This window comes from Rattus norvegicus, chromosome 5, assembly GCF_021556685.1.
Source record: "Rattus norvegicus strain SHRSP/BbbUtx chromosome 5, alternate assembly SHRSP_T2T, whole genome shotgun sequence".
NCBI lineage: Eukaryota > Metazoa > Chordata > Mammalia > Rodentia > Muridae > Rattus > Rattus norvegicus.
The window spans coordinates 117,885,660-117,898,124 of NC_141538.1; positions in this window are offsets into that span (position 1 = coordinate 117,885,660).

Genomic DNA, 12,465 nt, shown 5'->3' on the forward strand with positions numbered 1-12,465 from the left:
GGGCCACATGTAGGGCAGGCTCTTAATGGGTGTTTCTTCAGCCTCTATTCTAAACTTTGCCTCCCTATTCCCTCCCAAGGGTATTCTTATTCCCCTTTTAAAGAAGGAGTAAAGCATTCGCATTTTGGTCATCCTTCTTGAGTTTCATGCGTTCTGTGCATCTAGGGTAATTTGAGCATTTGGGCTAATATCCACTTATCAATGAGTGCATGCCATGTGTGTTTTTCTGTGATTGGGTTACCTCACTCAGGATGATATTTTCCACTTCCAACCATTTGTCTATGAATTTCATAAAGTCATTGTTTTTGATAGCTGAGTAATATTCCATTGTGTAGATGTACCACATTTTCTGTATCCATTCCTCTGTTGAAGGGCATCTGGGTTCTTTCCAGCTTCTGACTATTATAAATAAGGCTGCTATGAACATAGTGGAGTATGTGTCCTTGTTATATGTTGGTGCATGTTTTGGGTATATGCCCAAGAGAGGTATAGCTGGGTCCTCAGGTAGTTCAATGTCCAATTTTCTGAGGAACCTCCAGACTGATTTCCAGAATGGTTGTACCAGTCTGCAATCCCACCAACAATGGAGGAGTGTTCCTCTTTCTCCACATCCTCGCCAGCATCTGCTGTCACCTGAGTTTTTGATCTTAGCCATTCTCACTGGTGTGAGGTGAAATCTCAGGGTTGTTTTGATTTGCATTTCCCTTATGACTAAAGATGTTGAACATTTCTTTAGGTGTTTCTCAGCCATCCAGCATTCCTCAGTTGTGAATTCTTTGTTTAGCTCTGAACCCCATTTTTAATAGGATTATTTGTCTCCCTGCCATCTAACTTCGTGAGTTCTTTGTGTATTTTGGATATAAGCCTTCTATCAGTTATAGGATTGGTAAAGATCTTTTCCCAATCTGTTGGTTGCCGTTTTGTCCTAACCACCGTGTCCTTTGCCTTACAGAAGCTTTGCAGTTTTATGAGTTCCCATTTGTCGATTCTTGATCTTAGAGCATAAGCCATTGGTGTTTTGTTCAGGAGGTTTTCTCCAGTGCCCATGTGTTCGAGATGCTTCCCCACTTTTTTCTTCTATTAGTTTGAGTGTATCTGGTTTGATGTGGAGGTCCTTGATCCACTTGGACTTAAGCTTTGTACAGGGTGATAAGCATGGATCGATCTGCATTCTTCTACATGTTGACCTCCAGTTGAACCAGCACCATTTGCTGAAAATGCTATCTTTTTTCCATTGGATGGTTTTGGCTCCTTTGTCAAAAATCAAGTGACCATAGGTGTGTGGGCTCATTTCTGGGTCTTCAATTCTGTTCCATTGGTCTATCTGTCTGTCTCTGTACCAATACCATGCAGTTTTTATCACTGTTGCTCTAATACTGCTTGAGTTCAGGGATAGTGATTCCCCCGGAAATCTTTTTATTGTTGAGGATTGTTTTAGCTATCCTGGGTTTTTTGTTATTCCAGATGAATTTGCAAATTGTTCTGTCTAACTCTCTGAAGAATTGGGTTGGTATTTTGATGGGGATTGCATTGAATCTGTAGATCGCTTTTGGTAAGATGGCCATTTTTACTATATTAATCCTGCCAATCCAAGAGCATGGGACATCTTTCCATCTTCTGATGTCTTCTTCAATTTCTTTCTTCAGGGGCTTGAAGTTCTTATCATACAGATATTTCACTTGCTTGGTTAAAGTCACACCGAGGTATTTTATATTATTTGCGACTATTATGAAGGATGTCATTTCCCTAATTTCTTTCTTGGCTTGTTTCTCTTTTGCGTGGAGGAAGGCTACTGATGTATTTGAGTTAATTTTATACCAAGCCACTTTGCTGAAGGTGTTTATCAGGTTTAGTAGTTCTCTGGTGAAACTTTTGGGATCACTTATGTATACAATCATATCGTCTGCAAATAGTGATATTTTGACTTCTTCCTTTCCGATCTGTATCTCTTTGATCTCCTTTTGTTGTCTGATTGCTCTAGCTAGGACTTTGAGAACTATATTGAATAAGTAGGGAGAGAGTGGGCAGCCTTGTCTAGTCCCTGATTTTAGTGGGATTATTTCAAGTTTCTCTTCATTTAGTTTAATATTAGCTACTGAAAACCCCAAAACTTTAATGCTGAAGAAGGAAGCTTGTGAATTCCTGACTACATATTGAGACTCTTTCTCAAATGAAAATTGAAATACATGTGAACTAACTCTCAGAGCTCACCATTCAGTGGAGAGAAAGACAGATACATCATCAGCATATGTGGTAAAGAATACTGTTGCTCAATGACCATCTATGTAGGGTGAATACAAGGCAGGTAATTCTTCTGTACAAAAGAATCACAGAGTCTACAGCATGAAAGCATGTTGCTTACACCAGATCTGAAAGAAAATAGAGACAATGTGGCATTTCATCAGCAGGGAGAGAGCAAATAGAGGCAGGCTTAAGGGCTCAGAATTAATTTGAATTTCTTAGAACATAGAGAGATGAGAAGGATGCAAAGCAGCTAGAGATGCAGACAGGAGCCAGACCATGGAAAACCAAATTAGCTTGGCCAACACAATGAAGGCTTGTGATCAGGAACTAACATGACCAATCTGAATTCTGTAAATGTCATTCTGGTTGCCGCAGAGACTATAGACAGGAAGGAACAAGACTTGAGCCAGGATGAAAATGAAAATATCTGCATTATTCTGGAGATTGAATCAGCATTAGGGGATGCCTATGGAGATATAGAGGAAGGCATAAACTTAAAAGATTTCTTGGAATGTTATGTACAATTCTTTTAGTTAGCAAACATATATAGTTTTCCCTATGTTACAAGTAATTTTCTAAGCACTTAATAATTATCATACCATATCCTTGAGCCCAGGATTAGTATTACCCTATGTAACACATGAGGTAAATGATACCTAGGATGGTTGAATCATTTGACCAAGCTCTAACTGCACATGAACAAGTTTTCTTCCCCTCAAACCAATTAAAGCTACATTGACAAGTATGACTTCAAGAGTGCTAGCTTAAGTCATTCCACTTATTTCTGTACTGGAAATAGAACAGATCATACAAAAGAATAAAGGTGGTGAGCGGAGCTTGCTAATCAAGCTTCTTATTGTACTGTGGTAGACAATCCCATGAAGAACTAGGCAAGTCTGTGTGAAATAGAGGACAATTCATAGCTTGAGAAAAAGACTTGAAAGTTGGCTGGCTATGTAAATGGCAATGGTCATCAAAATAGTGGCCTGGATAGCCCAGCACTGTCACTGACCGGCAGAGTTCACAGGGAATGACAGGATGGTGTTCTCATGGCACATCTGGTTTTCATTGAAGGCTAAGAACTGTTCCTCATTTCCTATGGAACATTTGTGATTCCATGCTTGTGAACTAGCTCTCATCAGTGTTCTGAAATGCACAGAAAGGTTCAAATGGGTAACTGACAGGAAATGAGGCTTTGATCGAAATAAGGAATTGAGGAAGTTGAACCCTCTTGCAACCTTTAAAAAGCCTGCTTAATACACCCATCTTTAATATTTTAGAACCTAATTGGTACAAGACATTGGACCTGTAATTTGGTCATACTCATTATGTATTTACATTCCTTTTATTAAAATTTAGTAGAAATGAATAATTGAAAGAACGGAGCTTAAAATGGTTTTCTGCAGCAGCTAAAAAGTTAGAGGTTGAAAACTGATCTACAAATAATTACTATATCCACTTAAAATTTCAAGGGCTGTTCTATTTTTTTTTTTTTTTTGAGCTCAAAGAACCTCGGCACACTTTACTAAAAGCAAAAAAGAATGCTCACTGGCTGTGGGCATTCCACCTCATTTGGATGCAGCCCTCTCTACTGTTGTTTGTACCAAATAAATGTAGTATACCATTACTCTGTGCCAGGCATTTGACTGTGTCCTCTATCCATCAGAAATTCACAATGCTAAGCAAAAAGAAGTACTTCCATTTTAAGTATGATGAAACCTTATTTCAGAGAAGACTACTCATTTCCTCAAGCTTGTTCAGTGAAGACATGGTAAGTTGAGAATTTCTCAGTGCAACTCGTTCTAGAGTTGGACAGTGAGCATTTTCTCAAGCCACGTCTTCAGTGTAAGAATTCTTTGGTGCTCTCTAGGATACCTGAAAAACACTTTGTAGCAACATCCTCTCATCTTTTCTTCCAGACACATCAAACCCTCACACAATATCCTCCACCAAACAGCCAGAGAGGACACTGAGTTCTTTTTATCCCTTTCGTTTTTGGCTGCACCATTTACATTGTTATTTGAAGCTGTGAGATTCCCAGTGAATTCTAGATTTCTAAAATGCCATGATCCCTTTTCAGCTTAAACTTATGACACACTTATGACAACTTAAACACTGCAATGCAGGCTTTGCTTCGGTTGTTTAAAATTATCAAATTATCTCAGAAGTGCTCTGCGAAATTAGGAGACCCATAACAAATAGTGTCTCTGCTGTCCCCTCAGGTACTGAATGAGTAAGATAACAAACAGAAGAGTAGACGCTGAGGGTCAAGAATCAATTTTTAATATATCTACTTGAGTTTTTAGTAGCTGGTCTGAATATTCTAAATAACATCAGTAAGCCACCCGAATTAGCCACCCCAACCTTTGACATCTCAGAACTTTGAGCCACTTTTGAAGTTATTTTCCAATACCATTTGTCCTATCTTATATGGCCTTTAGGTTTAAATGTTATCTGAGATTTTTATTCCTTTAACATAAGCATCCCAATACTACATGTCACGATCACTTAATGATCATTTCATCTCTTCCTTCACATGACAGTTCCTCCAGTTCACAGGCCCCTCTACTTACCATTATCAGATTTATCTTTAAGACTTACCCCTACCCAGTCCAAGTTCCTGGACTTCAACGTGTAGTTGAGTCCTCAATTTCCTATTCCTTCAGCCTTACCAGCCTGACATGCAACTTACCTACCCTATATTATTTTAATTGCCTTTTTAATGCTTTACTTTCCAAATAACAAGGGAGGGACTTATTCCTTACTCATTTATGTGCAATTAAAACAGAGTCACTGTTCTTATGTGTGGGTAAAATGTGTGGGTAAAACCTGGTGCATTTGTATAAGTGCAGTAATAAGTCAGGGACTGTACCGCTCCCTCCTCCTTAAATGTTTAGCATTTGTGTTTAATGCAAACACATTCCTCTCTTCTAGTTCTTAACTAGTTTAATAAATTTTTATTTCACAATTTCATATAGATATATATTTCAGATAACTCTCACTCTCTGCTCTCTTACCTCTCTCTTACCTATATCCACCTCAGCTTTTCCTTCTTAGTCTCATTTCTGTTTCATTTTGTGACTTCTGACCTAAACCAGAACCATATGAGTGATCATGGATTTGGAAACTTCCACTGGAGTTTGGTGGGCTCCTATCAGGAACACAACTGAATACTGTGCATTCCCCCTCTCCTATAGTAACTTAGTTGCCAAGGTTCCATGAATAAGTGGTAGAACCCAGTGAGCCCCTTCCCTCCATAGTTGATTATTGCCTTATCCAGTTTATGTGAGCCCCATGCCAGTAACCACATCTAGTGTGAGTTCATCTTAAATGGCTGTGTCATACATAGAAGATGACATTTTGGAGCCCTTCTCCCATTTGGATTCATCTCTTACACTCTTCCCATCCTCTCTTGCACATTGCTCCCTGTGTCTTAGAATTTATGGTATGAGTTTCTCCATTATTCCTGAGCATTCAACCTTCATTTCTTTTTTGTACTTTGAGCAGCAGTGAGTCTCTGTATGCACTGCAAAAAAAGAGTCTTTTCTGATTAAAGGAGATATTAACATTTTTCTATGGATACAATCATAGATGTTTAGAAGGCAGTTTAATGGCATGTCAATTTAACTAAACAGCACTATTAAGTATGGAATTTAGTCTGAAGATTTTTCAAATTGAAAAAGAGAATTAACAAATGATACTATACTATACTTAGCCATGTAGCTAAAGATATTGTACAACCATGTTCCATGTTCATTGCTGCTCCATTCACAACAGCAAGGAATTGGAATCAGTCTAAATATCTAACAACTGATGTATCGATAATCAAGAATCTCATACATACACACAACAGAGCTTCATTTGTACTAAATAATAATGAAATTTGAAACATACAGGAAAATGAATTAAACCAGAATAAGGTTGTGAAGTCCCAGAAAGACAAACACCACATGACTTTCTCCTGTGTGGATTCTAGCTTCAAATCTTTATTTTGTGTGTGTTTAACTTGGAGTACCTATGGAGGCCAGGAAGCTAGAATAAGACAATGAGGGGTAGACATTAAGAAAGGTAGATCAGTCGAACATGAGTAAAATGAAATTAGAGAGGTGGTATACCAAAGGCAGAAAATTTTAACCAGGGAGGACAGGGAAAGGAGGGAGAAATGAGAAAGTAATAGATATAGTTAACAAAAATAAAAGGTATATGGAAAATGAATATGAAAAAATACTTTCTAACACAATTGAAACTTATATTTAAAAATAAATTAGAAAAGAGATACCCTGCATGACTTAATATTGATGCTCTGGTGAACTATGAATTTCTGGACAAAAATCCTAGTCCCTGGTGTGCAATAAGTTGATAGTTCTGTATTAGTCCTTGGTTGGGGAGGTTCTGGGCTCTTGTTCACAATAGGTGTTAAAATCTTATTTGTGAAGACACCACACACTTTGGTTCCAATATATAAAGAAATCAAGGGTGTACAGTGTTCAAACGTGTAAAGCCAGTTTGTGAAAAAGAAAAGATATCAACCAGCAGTTTTCCCCAGCTGTAAATCCTGTGAACTACAGTACCAACATGCCCATCAAGATGGCCATTTTTGTGCAACAGAAGTATAATTCTTAGGGCAGTAACGAGTTGTTCTCTGGTTGTATTTGCATCCCATCCCACAGGAAAGAATCCTGGTCCTATAAACTTGCTGAAAATCAAATGACCAGAAAAGTCATAGGCTTAAAGGATAATTTTAGTTATTTATAAATGTATTATGTTATAAAATATAACCATCTTTCTGTACTGTATAACACTAGAACTCCTACAAAATAATATGAAGACAAAGTCATTTTAATGCCTGTATTGATAAGTTGGAGAACAAGCACTAATGTAAAAGTCAAATAAATAATACCAAAAATCAAGAACCCAGTAACAGGTTCAGTAACAGCAGGTTCAGCTAGGGAATTTGTGACCTCATTGCATCTGATATTGCTAACTAGAGGAGAAATACACTACAATTGAAAGGCCCTACTCTTTCTTAAGAAGAGAACAAACTCTCCCCATTATTCTTACAGAATTTTTCATAAAGCATCACCCACAAAAATATGCTAGAACATAAATAGGACAGGACATTCTTTTTCTAACAATGAAAGTAACTCACCACATATCCATCCGGTTCTAAGCTCGTTGAATACAAGTCAATGAAGAATGATAGCATCTCCTAAGAGTACCTGGGAAAACCCACAAAATCCTCAATCATGATACTCATAAAAAGTAAGAGAAAGACATTAGTTGTACACTGTATACATGACATAGATAAGAAGAAGCAAACTGAATAGTTTTAAAGGTCACCCATGAAATGAATAATAGAGTCAAGACTCAGAATCATCTTTCTATTCATCCAATATTGCAGACAGTGATGAACAAGGTGAAACTCTTGACCATTAGTGACTCTATTAAGGTCTCTTCTCTAGCACCATGAAGCAATCCAACTCACAAAATGAAAGAACAAATACAACCTGAAAATTTGTTCCACCTCCCAACAGGGGACCATGGGGACAATCTCCCTCCTACTAGAGCTATCACTCACAGGCATCTTAGAGATGAAGTTCTCTAAACAGCATAAGAGTTTCTCTACCCGAAGTCTTTAAGCTGTGCTGCCAGGTTCTGCAGGGAGAAGGTACAAATGAAGTCTTGGTATCCCATCTCAGTAACTTGTTCATCGCTAATCCTTCTCTGTTTCAGTAGTGTTATCACAGTTCCTTAAACTATAGCAAGCACCATCTAAACTGTTTACCCTTTTCTGTGTACACTTCAATATTTATACAACCTTAAAGTGAGTTGCTCAAGAGTGACTTCAATAGTGTGTGGGTCGTCTTCTTGATTGGCTAAATTAACTTCACATTATGATTTATTTATCTTTTAGACATATTGTCCTGTCAACACAAGTTTAATTAATACTCAATCATTACTGATCCTCCAGCCTCAGTGTAGATTAGAAGTATTGGTTGTTTAGGTAACAAATTAAAACAATCTTAATTTGGTAAATCGATTATGCATTTCAAAAGAGTACATTTTGATATTCAGGCATATAGGCATGGGCCTATACTCCTAGGACTCATGATGCTGAAGCAGGAACAGATCTCATTAAAAGCTAGCTGAGATTACATATTGATATTCTATTTAAATGGTAGGGAGGGTTTGTTTTTCCTCTGAGTATTAACTAGGCCTCACTTTAGATAACCTTTAACTGATAAATGTATATTGGAAATACAGTACATTTAAACAATGGAATATTATTCAGCTGGTAAGCAAAATGAAATTTGTAGGCAAATGTATAGATGTAAAAATAACAATCTTAAGTAATGTAACACAGATACAGAAAGACATTATATATTTCCCTTATAAGCAAATGTTAGGTTTCAAAATTTAGATAAAGTGTGTTTTATCAGAATATCCACAGAGATTGGGTAGCTGTAAGAATCCAGAGAGGAGGAAAGGATCTTCCAAGGAATGGAAAATAGTATAAAGGGGAATGGGAAAGGGGATGAAAGGGAAAGGTGAAGTGAGTAATACGGAGAGGGACAACTAACACTAAAGACCTTTTGAAAAGCCATATAAAAATCCACTACTATAGCCAATTAAAGAATCATTGACCTAAAGTGCTTGTTAATAATATGGCTTTCCAAACACACCAGAAAATCAAGATCTAGTTTCAAAATCATATTTGATCATGATGCTGGAGGACTTCAAGAAAGACGTGAAGAACTCCCTTAGGGAAACACAGGAAAACATTAATAAACAAGTAGAAGCCTACAGAGAGGAATCGCAAAAAACCCTGAAAGAATTCCAGGAAAACACAATCAAACAGTTGAAGGAATTAAAAATGGAAATAGAAGCAATCAAGAAAGAACACATGGAAACAACCCTGGATATAGAAAACCAAAAGAAGAGACAAGGAGCTGTAGATACAAGCTTCACCAACAGAATACAAGAGATGGAAGAGAGAATCTCAGGAGCAGAAGATTCCATAGAAATCATTGACTCAACTGTCAAAGATAATGTAAAGCAGAAAAAGCTACTGGTCCAAAACATACAGGAAATCCAGGACTCAATGAGAAGATCAAACCTAAGGATAATAGGTATAGAAGAGAGAGAAGACTCCCAGCTCAAAGGACCAGTAAATATCTTCAACAAAATCATAGAAGAAAACTTCCCTAACCTAAAAAAAGAGATACCCATAGGCATACAAGAAGCCTACAGAACTCCAAATAGATTGGACCAGAAAAGAAACACATCCCATCACATAATAGTCAAAACACCAAACCCACAAAATGAAGAAAGAATATTAAAAGCAGTAAGGGAAAAAGGTCAAGTATCATATAAAGGCAGACCTATCAGAATCACACCAGACTTCTCGCCAGAAACTATGAAGGCCAGAAGATCCTGGACTGATGTCACACAGACCCTAAGAGAACACAAATGCCAGCCCAGGTTACTGTATCCTGCAAAACTCTCAATTAACATAGATGGAGAAACCAAGATATTCCATGACAAAACCAAATTTACACAATATCTTTCTACAAATCCAGCACTACAAAGGATAATAAATGGTAAAGCCCAACATAAGGAGGCAAGCTATACCCTAGAAGAAGCAAGACACTAATCGTCTTGGCAACAAAACAAAGAGAATGAAAGGAAACAAACATAACCTCACATCCAAATATGAATATAACAGGAAGCAATAATCACTATTCCTTAATATCTCTCAACATCAATGGCCTCAACTCCCCAATAAAAAGACATAGATTAACAAACTGGATATGCAACAAGGACCCTGCATTCTGCTGCCTACAGGAAACACACCTCAGAGACATAGACAGACATTACCTCAGAGTGAAAGGCTGGAAAACAATTTTCCAAGCAAATGGTCAGAAGAAGCAAGCTGGAGTAGCCATTCTAATATCAAATAAAATCAATTTTCAACTAAAAGTCATCAAAAAAGATAAGGAAGGACACTTCATATTCATCAAAGGAAAAATCCATCAAGATGAACTCTCAATCCTAAATATCTATGCCCCAAATACAAGGGCACCTACATATGTAAAAGAAACCTTACTAAAGCCCAAAACACACATTGCACCTCACATAATAATAGTGGGAGATTTCAAAACCCCACTCTCATCAATGGACAGATCATGGAAACAGAAATTAAACAGAGATGTAGACAGACTAAGAGAAGTCATGAGTCAAATGGACTTAACGGGTACTTATACAACATTCTATCCTAAAGCAAAAGGATGTACCTTCTTCTCAGCTCCTCATGGTACTTTCTCCAAAATTGACCATAGAATTGGTCAAAAAACGGGCCTCAACAGGTACAGAAAGATAGAAATAATCGCATGCGTACTATCGGACCACCACGGCCTAAAACTGGTCTTCAATAACAATCAAGGAAGAATGCCCACATATACTTGGAAATTGAACAATGCTCTACTCAATGATAACCTGGTCAAGGAAGAAATAAAGAAAGAAATTAAAAACTTTTTAGAATTTAATGAAAATAAAGGTACAACATACCCAAACTTATGGGACACAATGAAAGCTGTGCTAAGAGGAAAACTCATAGCGGTGAGTGCCTGCAGAAAGAAACAGGAAAGAGCATATGTCAGCAGCTTGACAGCACACCTAAAAGCTCTAGAACAAAAAGAAGCAAATACACCCAGGAGGAGTAGAAGGCAGGAAATAATCAACTCAGAGCGGAAATCAACCAAGTAGAAATAAAAAGGACCATAGAAAGAATCAACAGAACCAAAAGTTGGTTCTTTGAGAAAATCAACAAGATAGATAAACCCTTAGCCAGACTAAGGAGAGGACACAGAGAGTGCGTCCAAATTAACAAAATCAGAAAAGAAATGAAATGAAAAGAAATGAAAAGGGAGACATAACAACAGATTCAAAGGAAATTCAAAAAATCATCAGATCTTACTATAAAAACCTATATTCAACAAAACTTGAAAATCTTCAGGAAATGGACAATTTCCTAGACAGATACCAGGTATCGAAGTTACATCAGGAACAGATAAACCAGTTAAACAACCCCATAACTCCTAAGGAAATAGAAGCAGTCATTAAAGGTCTCCCAACCAAAAAGAGCCCAGGTCCAGACGGGTTTAGTGCAGAATTCTATCAAACCTTCATAGAAGACCTCATACCAATATTATCCAAACTATTCCACAAAATTGAAACAGATGGAGCCCTACCGAATTCCTTCTACGAAGCCACAATTACTCTTATACCTAAACCACACAAAGACACAACAAAGAAAGAGAACTTCAGACCAATTTCCCTTATGAATATCGACGCAAAAATACTCAACAAAATTCTTGCAAACCGAATCCAAGAGCACATCAAAACAATCATCCACCATGATCAAGTAGGCTTCATCGCAGGCATGCAGGGATGGTTTAATATACGGAAAACCATCAACGTGATCCATTATATAAACAAACTGAAAGAACAAAACCACATGATCATTTCATTAGACGCTGAGAAAGCATTTGACAAAATTCAACACCCCTTCATGATAAAAGTCCTGGAAAGAATAGGAATTCAAGGCCCATACCTGAACATAGTAAAAGCCACATACAGCAAACCAGTTGCTAACATTAAACTAAATGGAGAGAAACTTGAAGCAATCCCACTAAAATCAGGGACTAAACAAGGCTGCCCACTCTCTCCCTACTTATTCAATATAGTTCTTGAAGTTCTAGCCAGAGCAATCAGACAACAAAAGGAGGTCAAGGGGATACAGATCGGAAAAGAAGAAGTCAAAATATCACTATTTGCAGATGATATGATAGTATATTTAAGTGATCCCAAAAGTTCCACCAGAGAACTACTAAAGCTGATAAACAACTTCAGCAAAGTGGCTGGGTATAAAATTAACTCAAATAAATCAGTTGCCTTCCTCTATACAAAAGAGAAACAAGCCGAGAAAGAAATTAGGGAAACGACACCCTCCATAATAGACCCAAATAATATAAAGTACCTCGGTATGACTTTAACAAAGCAAGTAAAAGATCTGTACAATAAGAACTTCAAGACACTGAAGAAGGAAATTGAAGAAGACCTCAGAAGATGGAAAGATCTCCCATGCTGATGGATTGGCAGGATTAATATAGTAAAAATGGCCATTTTACCAAAAGCAATCTACAGATTCAATGCAATCCC